This window comes from Dysidea avara, chromosome 10 (assembly GCF_963678975.1).
Source record: "Dysidea avara chromosome 10, odDysAvar1.4, whole genome shotgun sequence".
Lineage (NCBI taxonomy): Eukaryota > Metazoa > Porifera > Demospongiae > Dictyoceratida > Dysideidae > Dysidea > Dysidea avara.
The window spans coordinates 5,219,656-5,240,520 of NC_089281.1; the positions used below are offsets into that span (position 1 = coordinate 5,219,656).

The window sequence follows — 20,865 nt, forward strand, 5'->3', positions numbered from 1 at the left end:
TGTAATTGCAAACAGTCCTCAGATGAGCAAATAATTATAGTTTGATATCACAAATGGTGTGGATGTTGCTTGCTTGGCCTTTTGTTGTTTGTCAGTCTTGTATGTGAATGAATTGCCATCTTTGGTTTCCAGTTCCCTTTTGATGTTTCATATCGTATTATCCTTTGAACTTATCAAAACTCTGAAAATCCCAGATCCAGAGCAGAACTCTGACAAGGCATTAATGTGTTCACCCGCCAGTGCCTAACTAGTAACATATATATATTAACCTGGGGTTAGTAGCTATATCTATGTTGGTAAAATGAATCAATGACAACAATGGATAAATAAACGACACTTAAACTTTATGCTGACCTTCCAGGTTATCTTGCCAGTGTCAGCCCTCCTAGCACTATCCCCAGCGAACTTTCTACCTCCCTTAGCAGACCTGATTTAATCTTGGTTTCTAAGGATTCCATCCTGTTTGAGCTGACCGTTTCCACTAATACCCAGCAACACTTATTGGCTGCAAGAGCTCAGAAGGAAGATAGATATGGCTCTTTATTGTATGATCTTCAACGCACTGGGTTAGTTGTTGATCTCATTTCTATCGAGATAGGATGACTGGGTCACTTTATGCCAGAAACACTTGCTACTGCTTGTTGTGTGTCGCAGAAAATTGTCTGGTCACTGTTTGAGCAAGTTGCTCGTATTGCCATCTCCTGCTCTTACAGAATTTTCATTCTAGAGCTACCACGGAGTGGGATCTATTGGACCTCTTGCCTGAACCTTGCCACGGTTACTTAGTCTCGTGCCCAGGCCGCTTTTTTCTTATTGTGTGGGGGCGGAGAAAAAAGGGTCTGGTGGATCTCCAATACATTTTTTGTGCAGCTGGATCTACAACTTTTGGGGATCGTTGATTAGTGGTGATGAATAGCAAAGGTTTGTTAACGAAGCGACAATAGGAAATACGGCGCGCGTTTGCTTATCAACGCTGCCTTTTTCTCCGCCCCCACACAAAAAGAAAAAAAGAGGTCTGGGCACGAGACTAACGGTTACTTTGTAGTTATAATTTTGTACTGAAAATTAAGTAATGTAAGTCTTGCCAGGTCTCCTGCACTGATCACTCTGGCTATTAGTGTACGGTAACCCTGAGTCTAGGCCCCTGTTTGTATACCATATTGTCTTAATAATCAATAAGACGTTTTCAGTATCATACCATATATACACGACGACGCGATAGTGTCACGTGAGAATCGCGAATTGTTGGATTAAATCAATGTCACTCGGCTGCTAAACTCACCCGAATAGTTTAAGGTACGCAAAGCACGGTGTGTAATATTCCGACATATGGTATCAGTTGTGTGTGTATGATTCGGATGCATGCAATAAATATTCAAGGGCGTGGTTAGGGTAATCCACAGTATTAATTCATCCAAGTCGGAGCTTCGATCTAGTCTCCATTTGAGAATAGCACTTGCATTTTTTTACGTATTCAAGGTTTCAGAAACTGTTTGCATGTAATACCTTCCCAAAGACACCCGGCGAGGCATTTTGCCGCAACCTCAGGTATTGACACCCACTACCAGAGAAATCTGCCATGAAACGTCTGTGTTTTTTCCATAAAATGTTAAATCGCCCCTATGAAATGTACCATGCAATTCAATTCATGGTATAGCATGGGTTGTTTCATGGGCCATGAAATGCGTCTCCAGATCAGATTATCATGCCCGGGTAAATTCATGGCATTGCATGCAGAGATTTCATGAGTGTAGTACCCATGAAACGTTAAAATTCATGGGATAAATCATAGGTATTTTCATGGGTATTTCATGGTTATTTTAATGGCAATTTCATGCACTGTATCTGGTAGTGACCTGAGCTTCATATCATGCATCATGCAGTTGTAGTAGTGTTAGTGTATGGTATTGTAGCAATGCGGTGTATCATAGTTGACCTTTCTTGGACAACTGGCTTGGGCAAACTTCTCTGTATTTTTCATTTTGGAATGATATGACTGGCTTTTTTACTCCATTATTGATAGAATTTCTTTGTGAGTTCATATGGAGGCATCACAAAATCTATTACTGAGGGTGGTACCAAATTTTTAGGGAAGTCTCTTGAAGTTTCTTTAAGTGCTACCAAATCCACTGCTAACAAGGAAATATGGGGCTTACTATCACAACTATTATCTGCTACTGACATGTTGCCCATCCGAGGCGAGTACAAGGTCTGGATATATTGCAACTACATTGTTTCTCTCCTTCGCTTCCATCTGTCAGTAGATGCTGTTACTGAAGGGGTCATTACTAAAATGGAAAACTTGACTGTGCCATTTTAAGAAATGGCTAAATCTTCCAAGAAGTGCTACTCGCGCTATCCTATACTACCCAGGTGTGTGCTGCCCTAGCATTTCCCAAGTATCTAGACAGGTGAAAGTGAGCCTCCTATCCTGTATTAGTGCATCCAGTGATCATCAACTTGAAGAACTGGGTTTACAATTACATCGGGAAATACGTATTTGCAAACACAGGATGCTGACTACTCCATCTTGTCTAAAGCCTGTTCACAATTAACTTCCCTTCCAATGGCTCGTCACCTTACTTGCAAGCAAAGAAATTAGCTGTAGCTGATGAACGCTCTTACTATGATAATCATCTGAGTACATTATCTGTTCAAAGTAAACTGAAGGATTCTGTGACACTAGAATCTTGCTGCAGGACCTGGAATCGATTGTAACTTGGATGCAACCCAGGCCAACTCTGATTTATTCTCCGTGCTGCCTCAGACACCCTACCCACATCAGTCAATTTAAAGCGTTGGCACATACAATATGGGGTGAAGTGCTCATTATGTGATTGCACTCAGCCTACCACTGCTCATGTTTTGGGTGGCTGTCCTAGTTCCTTGAAACAGGGCTACTTCACATATCGCCATGACCAAGTTCTACGCTGTTTGACTGTTAAACTCACTAAGGTCATTTCTGAAGTAGGCCCAATCTCTGACCTTCCTGGTATGTGTGCAAGTGACTCTCCACAGGTAACAATCCCTCCTTCTCTCCTGATTACCTCATATCGCCCAGATGTTGTTTTTTACAATGAAAGCAGCAACTCAGTGGCCTTGTTAGAACTGGCATGTCCCTTAGATTCAGTTGAACACCTCAAATCTTCCAGGGATCAAAAACAAGGGAAGAGAGAGTACCAAGAGTTACAGTCAGAATTTGATCGTCAAGCAATTTCTTGTTTTATGATACCATTGAAATAAGTGTTTTAGGCCACTACTTGCCAGTGTCTTTGTCATCATTTATGAACTGTGTTAACTTTATTCAAAATGAGATCAAGATTTCTAAATCCACCTGCAGAAGGATTTTTGACTTGGATGCTACTATTTCTATTTCTTCATCAAGGAGAATTTTCATGGCAAGAGATTGCCCTGAATGATCTGAAGATGTTTGAATGTTGTCAACTCTATTATTCATTGTAATTACATTTTGTGTGTGTTACTGTAACTTGTTTTTTTCCCTTGCCACACCCACTTGTGGGCATTCTATTGCCTTCTCTGTCGTAGTGTGTGTCCGAGGACTCACTCACTCACTTAATTAACTATAGTTATTTTTGTACATAGTCATTTTTTTGTTGTTCATCACCAATGATGGTTTCTCTCTCTCTGTCATTGAAGGTAGGCTGTTGATGAAGGTAAAAATATATATGTATATACTGGTGCTGTATTTCTGGATTTAGCTAAAGCTTCTGACACTGTTTATCATTCAATTTGTACACTAACTTGAACTAACTTATTATGGCTTTTGAGGGTCAGTTATCTTCTTCAATTATTTAGCTGGACGTCAGCGAAGAGTTTTGTTTCATGTTGATTAGTGCTGGGCGGTATTGAAAAATAGCAAACGGTATACCTTCCATAAAAAGTATCATGGTATTACTAAATATTGTGGTATTAATGTAAAAGCCATTGGTATTAAAGTAACTGCTGTTTACTTCAACAAAAGCACCAAATACCCATGGTAGTCCAGCAAACCAAAGGTACAAATTACCGCAAACAAACTTGTTTGCATAGTTTGGTTAGCTGACCACATCAGCACCTGCCCACAAACATTGTCATATGTCTGGTTACCTTCTAAATATGGGATGAAACAAGTCCACAGGGAGGCCATAGTGCTCAGACGGTATGGCGGTATTAAAAAATAAGGTGGTATCAAAACCGATATGGCTTAAATATCGGGTAGGTAAAACAGTGGACCCGGGGACCCGCGGAAATCTCTTCACAGTATTCTATACTTGTACTAGGTACTGCTGCAAGTAGTCTTGCATGCCGGGCCAATCCGCTTCCCCCCCCCCCCCCCCCCCCCCACGGCATCTCGCACAATGTTTACACCAATTAGAAATTAAGAGTGCCTCTGAAAAAGTGTCTGAGCTAGGCGGCATAATAGACTAGTATGCTTATTGTGCAGTAGGCACTTTTTCAGCACTTATAATTTCTAATTGGTGTAAACATCTTGTAAGACCCGCGAGGGGGGAAAAGTGGATTGGCCATGCAAGACTGCTCGCAGAGGTACATAGTACAAGTACAGATGAGTACAGAATACTGTGAAGTGTATAAAATTTCAAGCAGAGTTGGATTTCCACGGGTCCCCGGGTCCACTGTTTTTACCTACCCTTAAATATCACAGATTCTAACAATACCGGTATATTGCCAACCTCTAATGTTGATTTATCTGAGTGGGGTGCTATTTCTATTGGAGTACCCCAGGGATCAATCTTGGGTCCTTTACTCTTTGCTTTATATATTACAGATTTACCTTCTGTTGTCAATTACTGTTTATTAGATCTTTATGCTGATGATACAGAGCTACACTGCTATTCAGATTTGTGTGTAATTATCACATGTTTGCAGTCTGACCTGGATTCTATGTCTACCTGGCTTCATAGCTCTCATTTATGTCTGAATGTTGATAAATCTAATTGCATGCTTATTGGAAGCCGTCAAAGAGTGTCAGGTAAAGCTCTGGGTGTCTCAGGTAATGTGTTGACTCAAGTTAATTCTGTTCAGGATTTGGGCGTTTTGATTGGCTCTGTGTTGTCTTAATTGGAACTTACATATTCATAGTGTGGGCTCTAGAGTCAGATCAAGACTTGCTTCAGTTGCTTGCTATATGGGTCACTGCTGCCTGCAGTGTTGTGTGTACAATACTCTGCTCTTGTGATGCCACTCTTTGATCATTGTAATGTCATTTGGTCTCCATCTACTGCAAAACTGAATTGTTTAATTGAAAGAATCCACTCCAAGTTTATTAACAAATTGCCATTGACTCACTGCTCAAAATTTCCCTGTACGACTGAGAATCAGAGATTTCATACAATGATTCAGATTTTCAAGTTTTTACATCAGATTTTCCTCCTCATTTCAAAGGACATAACACAGGGGCGGATCCAGGGGGGGGGGGGGGATGAAGCCCCCCCCCCCTTCATATTTAGGCTTTACTTGATCAATATGCTGAGTATTATAATGAAATTTTGTCTTAGCATAATTATATGATCACTAATAATACAAATACTCATAAAACCGCCTTATAAACATCTTTCCAAGGTATTATCAGTGGATTTATACTAAAGTTTATGCAACAAGGACCCGGATCAGCATTGGAGGTGTACAAGATCGAGATACTCTAATAGAGCAGTCAGCTAACTACTCTAATAGAACATTCACTGGAAACATGTAGTTGGTTCTGTTATGGAATTTTTCCAAATCTGCCTGCACCTATACATACAATGAAGTGCATTGGTCTGTTTAAAGGGCTTCATTCATCTACTTGTGTAGTTAATATGTATGGCAATACTTAATTCAGGTACACAATTACCATTGAAAATGCTCTTAAATTCAATCTTGTATTGTTCAAATTTCAAAATTTTCCACTTTCAACATTATTATTCTAACATGCACCTATTCTTGGTTGTCTGTACCTACCCAAACTTTTCCATTAGCAAAATGCTTCAAAGAGCCATACCTATAATCTAAAGGCAGTATATAAAATATCTACAGGCAGAAAATATTAGGGATTTTATGTGGAAATGTCTCCAAATTGCAGTATTTTAGCATCAATTTTTCAAAATTTCCTGGGGGGGCATGCCCCCAGACCCCCCTAGTTCCAGCAAGCTTCGCGCACCTCTACCCAAGAGATTAGTACCTTGACTTAGCCCCCCCCCCCTTTTATAAATCCTAGATCCGCCCCTGTAACAGGTCATGTTAGCCATAATATTAATTGACTCTTTGTCCCCAGAGTGCTTACCAACTATGGTAAAGGAGTTTCTTTCATTGAGGGGCTGTCTTATGGAATAATTCATCAGCAAGTGTTTCTGAGGCTGCCACATTGCCATCATTTTAAATATTTTACCTCAATTCTTGATTTTTGTATTGTTTTTGGTTGTGTTGTAGTTTTATGCTGTTCGCCTTTGTGTTGTATGTAGCTAATTATAGGCAGCTGAATTTTGTGTAATTTTGTAAGTACAGTAGTTAATATTTTGTGTATAATATTTGTATGTATAACAGGGCTCCACTGAAAATCAGTTTTACTGAGTGGATTTCCTGTGTAAATATTACAATTACAATGTTCAGTGTGTTTCATTGTTAGCTGTATGCTGCTTATTGTTCAACAGAGTAGATATGCCTATCAATACAGCCAGGGCCAGCTTACTACCATAATTTGCTTTATTTTCACGCATCGTATAATTTATATCAATGATTTTTCTATTACACTGGAGTATCTTGATCTTTTGCAAAGTTTCATGGCAGTTTTTGTCTAATTCAATTTTTTACAACAGAAAAGGTGTATTTGAATATTAGGTGGACCAAATTATCATATGCTTAGTTACGCACACACAGTGTACCTGTGAAATGAGAAGCATGAGCCCTCTAGGGGGGTCCTTCCCTCACTCCCCACTCCTTATGAAAGTTTTGTTTCTCAAAATAGAAAATTGTATGACATTTTTTTACAGAGAAGTTGTTAAATTCAATTAGTATATCTACTGAAAAAACCAAGTACCTTGTTTATGAGGATAAGTTAGCTACCTTATTATAATGATACTACCATGTCCATTTTTAGCTCTGCTGAGTGATATTTACAGGCAGCTGCAGCTCCTGACAGTAAGACTTGAATATCAGCTGTCGCTCTTGGAATTGGATTGCCTGGCTATATTTAATGAAATTGGTTGCTATAGGACTGTTGTCTTACAGATTCTGTCAAAGCCGGTCCTGCAAACCACTAAAACCAGTCTCACTTTCCCTTCATGACAGCTTGGCGGTATTGGTTAGGTATAATCAAATCCAAACGTTCCTGCATAGTGATCCTAAACCCTTCCAACAAGTTTCTGTGGAGTTTAAAGCAAATGTTTAACTGAATTTAGTGTTGAATAACTGACTGATGTCTCCAGTCAATCATCCATAATTTCTATAGTGACAATTGATTTCAGAGGGGCTTCTCGTACCGTTTTTTTTTGTACCACTGTATAATGGGTAGAAAATGGAGGAGAATGGACACTTCACTACCCAGAAATTGATAGCTGGGTCACACTTTACTTGCTATATCCATAGTGACCCTTGTAGAGGCACTTCTTGTGGTACTCTTCACTTGTAATGCTCTTCATTTGTAATGCTATATAAAGTGGTACATGGCTGAAACTGAAACGGAATGGCCACATTGCTTTCCAGTAATTGATATAGTTGGGGTGCATGTTAAGTAATTGATATAGTCGGAGTGCATGGTAAGTAATTGATGTAGTCAGGGTGCATGTTATAGCTATGTCTGGTTGGTGTCATTCTTTGTTTTGATGCAGTATATGTTGGTTCACAGTCATAAACTATGTTCCAAAAAGTAAACCAACAATTGTGATGAAAATAGAAATTGTACATTAGAGATCATAGAAATAAAAGAAACAATAAAACAAGGACACCTGCAGCTACATATACCAGTGGACATTTTCAGTCATGGCTATACTCTGTATATGACTGAAGTAAGAATTAAATGTCAACTAGTATATCTGCAGGTGTAGACAACTTCCCTTAAGCTTGTTCATCGATTTTTATTTCTACGATCCTTACTCAAATACAAAATTTCAAAATTTTCCTTACATTTGTTATTTATATACTTCATGACTGTTTTACTATACATTTGTGTGCATCATTCTATTTCCATATCTGCATTGTGCATTTTATACATAGTTGGACAGCTCCAGAAATTGATTTATAACTTTATTGAATGCCCATGCGCCCGTGTAGCATGCCAAGCATATATACTCTTACTTAGGGAAACTTCCCATTATGAAAAACCATGTGGTGATGATAAAGTTAGTAATAGTAGGGGAAATCTGAAGGTGTCATGCAACCTCTGTATTGAACTTTCGTCATTGTCAACTTCTGATATATCTTATCATCCATATAAGTACTATTCCACTAGGGACCTGTCAGAAAATCCTAAAGCCTGTTGATACAAAAAGTATTGGTTATAATATTAGGTTGTTTAATAAGCATTTACAAAGCTGTGAAGTATGAAACATAAAAATTTATGTCAGTCCTATAGGTGAACGATGACAACTTATCATCCACCAACAGTGCCTGATTGTCCACCAAACTATGAGTATTCTCCACTCCAAGATACAAATCCTCAGCAGTCCACTGTTTACACTTCTGGCTACCTTCCACCACAAGAACCTCCTCCTAGTTATGATCCCACATCACACAGGTTACTGCAGGCTCATACAATAGTTACTGAGCCACACGCAGCTCGATCTGGTTAGTCTTAATGTAGCTATATTGATATGGTATATAATTATTTTATAATGGGTAGTGAATGCTGCATGTATCATACAATATGATAGTACTGTGTAGTAGGAACCACAAAGGTTTGGGTGTGGCCCATGATAAACATCACCCAAAAACCAGCCACACGTTTCCCTGACAATGACGAATCAGTATTGGTTAGGTAAAACTAAGCCCAATCAAACCTTCAGATTGACCCAAAATGCTTTCAACAAGTTGCTATGAAATTTTATTAAACAGAATTTCTAGTGACTGACCGATTCCTTCAGACAATAAGGCTATGGGCTTGATGTTTTCACTGTTTGACATTGCACATGCCCTTTGACATACCGCAGTATGTACAATGTATTCTTCATGGACTTACCAGTGTTCTCCTCCTTTGTGTCCCATTCATCTTTGCTGAAAGTAAAAAGTGTCAATTTGGCAGTAGTGCATGATGGCTTCCCTTGATAATGGAAATCGTCTGTATTTTTTATAGTGGCTACTTTGATTGTAGAGGTGCTTTTCGAACAGTTCTTAATTCGTAATGCTGTGTAATGGTTTGAACATAGCTGACAACGAAGCATAATGGATACTTCACTTTTCAGATGATAACTGATAGCTGGGATGCGCAGCGCCATTTTTTTTGATGTGGTATGCATAGATTCACCAGTCATAATAATTATATTTTGCAAAAAAAGTTAATAATCAAGTACACAAAAAGATCGAGTAGGGGCCATGCATGGTACACTGATAAAAATACTGAAACAAGCTGGAGGAGTGCGTGATATTAAATCATAGTAAAACAATAAGAAGTGTTATATCCCTACTGTACATCAAGACACACGGTAGTGTGTTGTGCGGCCCAAGAAGCCGGCGCGTAACACCCATGAGTATATTGACAGGAAGAAAGAAAACGCAATTTTCGCACCTCCGTAGCTCTGTGCTTCCTTGATGAAACAAGACGATTTTTGCTGTGGACATGCCCTCCAACTGCAGCACTCCACATTCCCAAATTTGAGCGAAATCGCTTCGCGCGTTCCCAAGATATGCGACTTCAAAAATTGGCTCAGTTTCTTCTTATTTTTCTTTTTCTTGTCGCACACTTACAAAAACAGCTATAAAACTCGAACGCCATATCCGATTGCCTTGAACTTTGGCACACAGAAGGGGGATATAAAGACGCATCTCGGTACCAACTTTGGCTGGAATACGATAAACAGGCAGAGTTATGAGCGATTATTCACACCAATATGTTGTCACGCCTACAGGGTAAACCGCGTATGGGAAGAAGCTGAAAATCGGTGGGTGAATAGGTTAACTATTGAACCTCAAACCTTTTGTGGTTTGAAAGAAATCGAGCTAAAAAACAGGAAGATACAACGAAAAAACCAACAGTGTGTAACAATTACGCAATCGAGATTAGCTAATAAAAAAAACGACTGCTTGCCACGCCTACCAGATAAACCGCTTGGGGTAATGCTTTTAAAATCGTTGTACAGATGGAGTAATCATCTTAGAAAGGCTCATCAATGGTGTAGAAGAATCAGACTTAAAGAAACGGAGTTATAACACAAAATCCAACTTGGTGCAGCAAGTGCGAGATCGAGATACTCTAATAGAGCAGTCATCCTAATAGAACAGTCACCCTGAAGAGAATTCAAGAGATCAGCTAGAAATAAGAAACCTGTATAGAGATCAGCTACACACAAGTCACCCTGTAGAGAGATCAGCTAGAAGAAGTTACCTTGTAGGGAGTTCATGCAACTATGGAAAGAGATAGTTCAGCTAGAAAAAATCACCTTGTAGAGTTCAGCTACAAAGAAACCACCATGTAGAGAGTTCAGCTACAAACAAATCGCCCTGTGGAGAGATCAATAGAAGAAGTTACCTTGCAGAGAGTTCAGCTACAAAGAAACCACCATGTAGAGAGTTCAGCTACAAACAAATCTCCCTGTAGAGAGATTAGCTAGAAGAAGTTACCTTGTAGAGAGTTCAGCTACAAAGAAACCATCATGCAGAGAGTTCAGCTACAAACAAATCTCCCTGTAGAGAGATCAGCTAGAAGAAGTTACCTTGTAGAGAGTTCAGCTTCAAACAAATCACCCTGTAGAAAGATCAGCTAGAAGAGGTCACCTTGTAGAGAGTTCAGTTACAAAGAAACCACCATGTAAAGAGCTCAGCTACAAACTAGTGACCTTGTAGAGACATCAGCTAGAAGAAGTTACCTTGTAGAGAGTTCAGCTACAAAGAAACCATTCTTTAAAGAGCTCAGCTGCAAACAAATCACCTGTACAGAATTCAGCTACAAATAAATCACCCTGTAGAAAGATGAGCTAGAAAAAGTTACCTTGTAGAGAGTTCATTTACAAAGAAACCACCATGTAGAGAATTCAGCTACAAACTAGTGACCCTGTAAAGACATCAGCTAGAAGAAGTTACCTTGAGAGAGTTCAGCTACAAAGAAACCATTATTTAAAGAGCTCAGCTGCAAACAAATCACCTATACAGAATTCAGCTACAAACAAATCACCATGTAGAGAGATCAGCTAGAAGAAGTTATCTTTTAGATAGTTCAGCTACAAGCAAATCACCCTGTAGAGAGATCAGCTAGAAGAAGTTAACTTGTAGAGAGTTCAGCTACAAAGAAACCATCATTTAGAGAGTTCAGCTTCAAACAAATCGCCTGTAGAGAGTTAAGCTACAAACAAATCTCCCTGTAGAGAGATCAGCTAGAAGAAGTTACCTTGTAGAGAGTTCAGCTACAAACAAATCACCCTGTGTTAGATCAGCTAGAAGAAGTCACCTTGTAGAAAGTTCAGTTACAAAGAAACCACCATGTAGAGAGTTCAGCTACAAACTAGTCACCTTGTAGAGACATCAGCTAGAAAAGTTACCTTGTAGAGAGTTCTGCTACAAACAAACCATTCTGTTTAGAGCTCAGCTACAAACAAATCACCTGTACAGAATTCAGCTACAAACAAATCACCCTGTAGAGAGGTTAGCTAGAAGAAATTACCTTGTACATAGTTCAGCTACAAAGAAACCACCAAGTAGAGAGTTAAGCTGCAAAGAAATCACCCTGTAGAAAATGCAGCCACAAACAAATTGCCCTGTAGAAAGATCAGTTAGAAGAAGTTACCTTTTAGAGAGTTCAGCTACGAAACCATTCTGTAAAGAGCTCAGCTGCAAACAAATCACCTGTACAGAATTCAGCTACAAACAAATCACCCTGTAGAGAGATCAGCTAGAAGAAGTTACCTTTTAGAGAGTTCAACTACGAAACCATTCTGTAAAGAGCTCAGCTGCAAACAAATCACCTGTACAGAATTCAGCTACAAACAAATCACTCTGTAGAGAGATCAGCTAGAAGAAGTTACCTTGTAGATAGTTCAGCTACAAACAAATTTCCCTGTAGAGAGATCAGCTAGAAGAAATTACCTTGTAGAGAGTTCAGCTACAAAGAAACCACCATGTAGAGAGTTCAGCTGCAAAGAAATCACCCTGTAGAAAATTCTGCCAGAAACAAATTGCCCTGTAGAAAGATCAGTTAGAAGAAGTTACTTTGTAGAGAGTTCAGCTACAAAGAAACCATTTTGTAAAGAGCTCAGCTGCAAACAAATCACCTGTACAGAATTCAGCTACGAACAAATCACTCTGTAGAGAGATCAGCTAGAAGAAATTACCTTGTAGAGAGTTCAGCTACAAAGAAACCATTCTGTAAAGAGCTCAGCTGCAAACAAATCACCTGTACAGAATTCAGCTACAAACAAATCACCCTGTAGAGAGATCAGCTAGAAGAAATTACCTTGTAGATAGTTCAGCTACAAACAAATCACCCTGTAGAAAGATCAGTTAGAAGAAGTTACTTTGTAGAGAGTTCATCTACAAAGAAACCATTTTGTAAAGAGCTCAGCTGCAAACAAATCACCTGTACAGAATTCAGCTACGAACAAATCACCCTGTAGAGAGATCAGCTAGAAGAAGTTACCTTGTAGATAGTTCAGCTACAAACAAATCTCCCTGTGGAGAGATCAGCTAGAAGAAATTACCTTGTAGAGAGTTCAGCTGCAAAGAAATCACCACTGCCCAAATTTCAAGGCAATAGCTCTTTCCAATCTGAAGTTATCAATTGTCAAAATTGGCAAATTGGATGTGTGCGGAAGGCCCATTTTCGCAAATCCGGTCTCATATGTATTATATATATAATTTGTACATTTATTGATAAAATATTTAAAGTACATCTACTTCATCTTTTCTTCTTCCTGTAGTAAAGAAAAAAAATATAGGTTAAAAAAGTCCCAAAGCTGGCCATAGGCCGGCTTTGGGGTATACAAATACAAAAAGAAATGAAATCTTATCCAAAACAGCCAAGCTGTAAAAAAAGTGTGCGGCCCTCAGAAAGGCTATGGTGAAAAAAGATGTGAAATCCAAGGTGGAGGCAAAGAAATGGCTGTGATGGTAGGTTAATGGTAAAAAATTTAATAACGACAATTCAGGTGAATTTTTGTGCCGCTTCACAAAATTTACCTGAATTGTCATTATTAAAATTTTTACCATTAACCTACCATCACAGCCATTTCTTGGCTGCCACCTTGTATTTCGCATCTTTTTTCACCATAGCCTTTCTCAGGGCCGCACACTTCTTTTTACAGCTTGGCTGTTTTGGATTAGATTTCTGTTATGGTATCTCAGTGGCGTAGCCAGGAAAAAAATTTACCAAGGCAAAGTTAATACATTGGCCTAATTGAGAGGGCCATGACTCAACTGATTCACAAACGTTTTCAAACATAGGTGGTACAGCATTTACAGGGTTGGATGGAAGAAACTGTTTCAGAAGACTCTGGGCGTTTTTATACATGTCATAAGTAATGCTCCAGCTTAGTTAATGCTACAGTATACCATGCTTCAATTATTAGACTAGTTATGAGAACAGTGTACTGAATGCTCTATTAGAGTATATTACAATGACTGTGCTATTAGAATATCTCGATCTTATTCATACAAATTCAAGTAGCTGAAAAATGGTCCTGCCAATGCCAGACCATGTCACTGTGGGCTCCAGCCCTGCTTAGTACTACAGTCATAGATTCTATCTGTGTGGTACAGTATTAAATGCTGCCTAGTAATGTTTGAATAGAAAAATCGGGGTGCCAAAACTCAGGCCTACTCAGCCTGAATTGTTGAGCATTTTTTTTACTGAGGCAGCTGCCTCAGTTGCCTCAATGGTAGCTATGCCACTGTATCTTAAGTACAGTAGGGATATAATGCTTCTTATTGTTTTACTGTGATTTAATATCATGGACTACTCCAACTTGTTTCAGTACTTTTAACCGATGTGCTAATAGGTTTAAGATGAGTTGATTCCATTAATAAAAGGGCTCAAGAACACTATATCTCCTCCTGAGTTAACATCATTATGCTTTATGTATTAAATAATTTACAAGTCACTATTATAAGGTACAGTACATGTAACATTCAATATCATAGAGTACAGTAGTACTGTATAGTAGGGGTCGTGCAGAACTAGGCTTTTCCAGCCAAAAATATTTCATGACAACTTGGCGGTATTGGTTTGGCGATATTGGTTAGGCACATCCAAGCCCAAAAATGTCTTCAGACCAACCCCAAACCCTTCCAAAAATTTTCTATTTAACAGAATTTTATTCTAACTGATGCCTTCAGCCAAGCATAACTCAACAATGGATATAGCTATAGGCTTGATTTCTTCACTGTTTGACATTGCTTTGTCCCGAGATATGCTTTTTCACCAACCGAAGCATATGCAATACACTCATCATGGACTTTCCTTTCTACCTGTTCTTTTTGCTGACAACCCAAGGTGTTCAATTATTTGACAATCCAAGCTGTTCATTTATTTGTGATAGTGCATTAGTGGCTTCCTGCTAATATTTATTAAGTATGCGCTGCTTGAGTTTCTGTGCTGGTACATTTGTTCCAGATGATGGGTGTAGGATAAGAACTCATTTTTAGTTGGCATGGTTTAATCGTTTGCATTTCTTAACGCACTGCTTTGCTGTGTAAGTTCTTTGTACTAAGATATTTCACTCTATGAATGCTATTAACCGTTTGTTTCTCATGTGTTTGAGTTCAACTGTCTATTCCAGATGATAGGTGGATAAGAACTCATTCTTAGCAAAGTAGAACAGGTATGTGCTGATTAGTTGGCACGGTTTCATAACTTGAGTTCCCTCTGTCACAAGTAGAAGAATACAAATGAAAAAAAAAATGGTAGCATCTTCTTTGATTGACTTCCCATAGCTAAATCAATTCATCTTTATAAAACAAACTAGTTATGTAGATTGATTACTAGTTCTATGAAAAGAACACAAACAAGTATAAGAAAAAATTAGGAATTTTAAACTAGAGTAGGTATCCATCTATATACAAGCACACAAGATATGCAAGCATACAAAGAGCACTCTTTCTTCTATATAATTTAGCACAAAGTGTAGTGCATAATTAACAAAAGTAAACTAGAGTAGGGATCAACTAGAATATAGTGCACCAATAAAAAGTACTGAAACAAGCTTGAGCTAGTATATTGTTACAGCAAATTACTGTATATAACACAAAAAGAAGTGAACATCCTTACTGTGCATTTCACAATATACCATGGATATTCACTTCTTTTTGTGTTACAGTAATTTGCTGTCATAATATACTAACTCAAACTTGTTTCAATACTTTTTATTGGTACACTACAGGGGTGGATACAGGTGGGGGGGGTCAAGGGGGCTCTTGACCCCTCCAAAATTTTTAGTATACAAAGATCGAGATACTCTAATAGAGCAGTCACTCTAATAAAGCAGTCACAGTATTAGAACAGTGTATAGTGAGCTATTTAAGGATTTTTATGTACTTTATCAGCTGTAAATGCATGGTTGGTGAGGTTGGCAGCTATTGTTAGCTGGCTGTGACTTTTTTTTTCTTCTTTTTTTGGTCTCACCTTATCAAACCAGAGACAATGCAGTGTCTCAAGTCATTTTGACCCCCCCTTTCCATAAGTCTGGATCCACCCCTGCACTATATTCTAGTTGATCCCTAGTCTAGTTTACTTTTGTTAATTATGCACTACACTTTGTACTAAATTATATAGAAGAAAGAGTGCTCTTTGTATGCTTGCATATGTTGTGTGCTTGTATATAGATGGATAACCCCTTAGTTTTAACAATTCATAGTAGCCATTTCATGGCTGTCACATTTTCCTTCACCATGCGCTTTCATCAAAGTAAGGCTGCACTTTTTGACTGCTTTTACATGGATTCTTGAATACAACTTAATAAAGTTTCTTGATGTTATATTATGGCCCAATAGCAGCAGCTAATTGCACCTTACTGTAATTGTTAAAGCTTATTCATTCACTTTCAATGAAAGTTCATTTGGTGATACCCATCATATATTAAATGCTATATTTCACACAATGCAAAAACAAAGTAAAGTCTTTGATTTGAAAATGCTGCAAGTGTACAATAGCCATGCATCTGAGTGAAAGCAAAAAACAAACTCTGAACAAACTAAGCCAGTGTCCACAATTAAAATAGACACTGGTACTATAGTGCTGTTAGTGGTTCACAGGAGCCTTATAAACAACTGTCATTGCCTTTGGTACGGTAGTATTGTTCAAGTAAGGATCCTCCCAAAAAGTGACACCCTCTGCCTAAAAGTTTGCCTTTAAAATCATCCTAAAGACATCTTATAATACATGATGAAAATCACCCCATACAGAATAATAACAGTCCATGTAATGTCAAATACAGCATTAGAAACAAGAAAACACATACAGACGGCCAGATATAATTATTTTAAATCACTGAAACTCAAATTTTCTTCTGCCTGCCTGCCTGACTGACCACAGTCACAAGGCTGGAGGCCAAACAAAGCAGCACATTGCCACTGTTAATTTTACGCCACAATAACAAATTCACCTGTCGCATGTGCATTTTGGGGTTCCGATGAGTGTGTACCCTCTGTCCCTTATCATTCCTTGTATCTTCAATCAGGCTGTTCATCCTCTTCTTCATAGAATGAAACCATATTGGGCCATTATACAACATTGCAAATGAAGAACAGTACAAGAATTATCTCTGCAATCACCCCATGCCAATCACTATGGAAACTACAGTTGAACACATACCCTAAAAGAGTTTTAACATACCAATTATACAGCATTGCAAATGAAGAACAGTATGAGAAGTACCTCTGCAATCAATCTAGTTCACACTACATGAAATAAATCACTGAAGCCATGCAGTGAGTTATTGCCAGTCAACACCTACATGGTAGTGGAGAAAGAGATAGACTCAAAGGAGGACAAAGATTGGTCCTTGATGCATGTGATTTAACTGCTGCAGTTAGCAAAATGACACATCTCAGGGCAAAGCAACATCGAATACTGAGTGAAGTAACCTTATCCATACTTGACTGAAAGCATCAGGCAGTAGTCTCATGCCTAGACCGCTGTTTTCACTTTCCCCCTACCCGAGGGGAAAAAAAAACGGCCTCAGTAAAATTTACTTGTTGGAAGGTTTGGGATCGCTCTGAAGACATTTATGGGCTTGATTATACCTAGCCAAATACTACCAAGTTGCTATAAGGAAAAGTGAGGTTGTTATAATAAAATAGTCCTAACCTCATATATACTACTGTACTGTATGCATTAACAAATAGTCAAATAAAGCATGCAATTATAATAATCACCACTGTATCTGTGGATAAGAAGAAATGTGGGTAAAAGCAAACTCTGAAGTCAGCCTATGACTGGCTGGGCCATATAGACATTTACATCATTGCAGCTGCCACCTTTGATTTCAGAACTTTTTTCATCTAGACTTTTAAGGGCCACATCTTTTTCATAGCTTTGCTTTTTTGTGTGGATTTCTTTTTTTGTACTCTATATGGTCCCAAAGCCAGCCATAGGATGATTTTGGGATTTGTTTTTACCCACATTTCTACTTATATACACACAAAATGATGATTATTGAATATTTTGATTGCATTGCATCAATTTGCATGTTTTATTTGACTATAATTATATATTTTTTGTTGATATTATTGTAATACTCTAATAGAGTACACATATTTTTGATGACTTCTGATAGAACACACATAAATTTGTTCATTGATAAAATTATGAAATAATAAACTTCTACTGTTATGTAGATTTAAGCTAGAATTCTCAAGGTAGCAGTGGCCCAGTAGTTAGGAAAGTATGCAGGTCCCTGGTTTGAACTCTGATAAGTTTTATTTTAACACTTTCCTTTACCAGAAGGAAAAAAAAAATCAAAACTTGGCCACTTACATCTCACAAATGGCTGGAGCAAATTCAACCAAATTTGCTGTGTTGCCTACCCTACCTGGTAGACAACTGTAATGCAAAAATATTGTGCTTTAGAAAAAGGACCATGGAACTATGCACATGTTTTCTTTCTTTCTGTCAATATATGCATGGTGGTACACTCCACATGTGTGTCTTGATATAAGGTGTCATGCTGACAGTGTTATTTCTACAATACATGTGCATATACTTGTCATGTCATGTTGTATGTTTAATATCTATTGGATGCCATTACATCATTATACGTACTTTTAGTTGTTACTTGTACTGAAGTGGAGTAGCTATATAGCACTAGTTAAAATATTTATATTTTAAAGAAAAGTACAGTATATACCTAAATTGCTATGATGATATATACCTATAGATAAGAAAATTTCTTATGAACAAATACTGTGTGTTGACATCTAGGATTTATGCCAGTGCCAGCAAGAGTTAATGATAATTCACCCACTATCATTTATGTGAACAGACCAAGGCCTACACAAACAACAACAACAACACAGAATGAAGATGATGAAATCAACCACGTTTTTCACTGCATTATTTGCCTTTTGTTTCCACCATGGATATTTGTTTGGCTGTGTCTGTGTTTTCTGTATCACGGAGGAGACTGTGATTGTATATATTAACTGACACTGTGATTGTGACTTTAATTGTGACAGAATGTTGTTTTTAGACACTTAAAGATTTTTTATAAACATGCACATAATTATAATACATGTAGCTTACTGCATTAACCCAATTTGTGATGATCGGTAGACTACCAGATATAGTTGTGCTTATGAGGTTCCACAGCAAAATGTAAAACATGACAGTGTTTGTATACGTATGTATCTGGAAGTGGATTATCTCAGCAGCATCTCAAAAATAACGTTTCAGCCAATGTAATATACGAGTAATGGTTGGTGACAGTGGATGAAGTTGTGACATGTACATAGGCCTGAGTCAAATATGCTCAAAATTTTGTCCAAAATGCTTTCAGGAATATTCCGATTTTTCACCTGTTATGCTCTTCAGTGTTCCCATTATATGCTTGCATTATGCTCCTAGGTTAGTGACATTATTTTGAAACATTTTATCAATGAATGTTCTATTGGAGTATTTTACTACAAAGTGGCTAGAATATCGATCTAGTGTACATATTCTACTGCAATTTGCAAGGGAATTTCAATCTATTTCAAATTCATGGAATTAAGCCACATAGTTTGAAATATCCACCCAATATGCTAGGATATTATATGCTGGCATAGCACTTCATGAGCCTATTACGTATACTTTTATTTTGCTGGCATATTTGATGCAAGCTTACTGATGTGCAGTTTGGCTCCATTACAAGTTCAAAAAGGGTCATAACAGACTATGTACTTTAAGACTACCCCATGCACCCATATCAATGTATGGAGAAAACTTTGATTGGTTGTATAAATACTGTACATGTGTGAGACATTCAAATTTGAATTTTTTTTACTGCCAGGTCAAACAGTACTACAAATTAACCAATTATCCTATAAAAGAGGCTCAACTCAATGCATAAGTACTATAGATGCTATAATGTGCTTGCAGTTATGATGTAATGACAAATGCAACAAATAATAGTAATAGCTACATCAATTATGCAATTAATGCACGCGCAATTGAAGGGAGCATAAACAGTGCCAAAAGTACATGCTGAAACTTTGCAATTTAAATTATGGCAAAATATAACTACATTCAAAAGGTGGAGTCTGTACAGGTCAGCAGGCTAAAAGAATACAAGGGTTGGTCTGCATGAAGTCACAGACATGCAGCACATTATGTATTATTATTTCTATTGATTTGAATCTGTACTTTTACTCTGAATTAGTACTTTCAAAGAGTAATTAGCTATACACATACATTTTGAATGATGAAATAAATGCAGCCTAGCAAAGGAACAAAGACAATTCTAAAAAAATAATGCTCTTGTATTGGTTCCATGAATCAAACATCCCCCAGAGTCTTGTTTGAATGTAGAAGTTAGTTTACTACATACTGTAATTTGCCTTTTATTTTGATATAAAGCAGTACAATCTTCTACTCAGCTTTACAGTGATTAGATCAATAGTCAGTACCCTGATCATGAATTACAAACTTGTACCAAAAATTTCTTACACAAAAAAATTAACTTGTATGAAAATGTCTTATCTGAAATTTTTTTGCATGGAAATAAAGCAAATTACGGTAAGTGCTTTAGTGGTGACATATTTAAGTGTAGATTTATTATATATATATATTGCATATATTGCATTGGCTAAAACTCTGTAAGTGTAGGACCAGTAGGAAGGTGGAATATGAACCATTAAGGCAAACACATTGCTGTCTGTTGTTGAGGTAAGATCTAAACCACCAACAAAGGTTGCCACTTGCCAGTGATACCGATTTTCCCGAGTTTTAAAAGTAATTCATTGTGGGGAACTCTGTCAAATGCTTTTGCAAAGTCTAAGTATATTACATCTGTTTGAATTTTACAGTGTTCATGAATACTGTTTAAAAATATAAGAAGTTGTTGTAAAATTGAACAGCCTTTCATAAATCTGAATTGACACATAGAGATGGCATTGGAAATGGAGGCTATAACTTTGTTGTATATTATTTGTTCAAGTACTTTTGATGCAACACAAAGCAAAGATATAGGTCTGTAGTTGGTGGCACTGTTTTTGTCCCCAGATTTAAAGATAGGAGTAATACAGTGAGTTTGCCATTCA

The 20,865-nt window shown here is 37.7% G+C and overlaps 1 protein-coding gene and 1 long non-coding RNA gene across 4 annotated transcripts in view; both read left to right on the top strand.

Annotated features, from left to right (window-relative positions):
- The window catches only part of LOC136236323 (uncharacterized), a 205,640-nt gene that overhangs the window by 91,726 nt on the left and 93,049 nt on the right, over positions 1-20,865 (top strand). The window lies entirely within an intron of this gene.
- Positions 1,199-18,918, top strand: LOC136269079 (uncharacterized). The gene is made up of 3 exons (XR_010707212.1): positions 1,199-1,296; positions 8,559-8,778; positions 18,551-18,918. It is a non-coding gene; the product is annotated as an uncharacterized lncRNA (long non-coding RNA).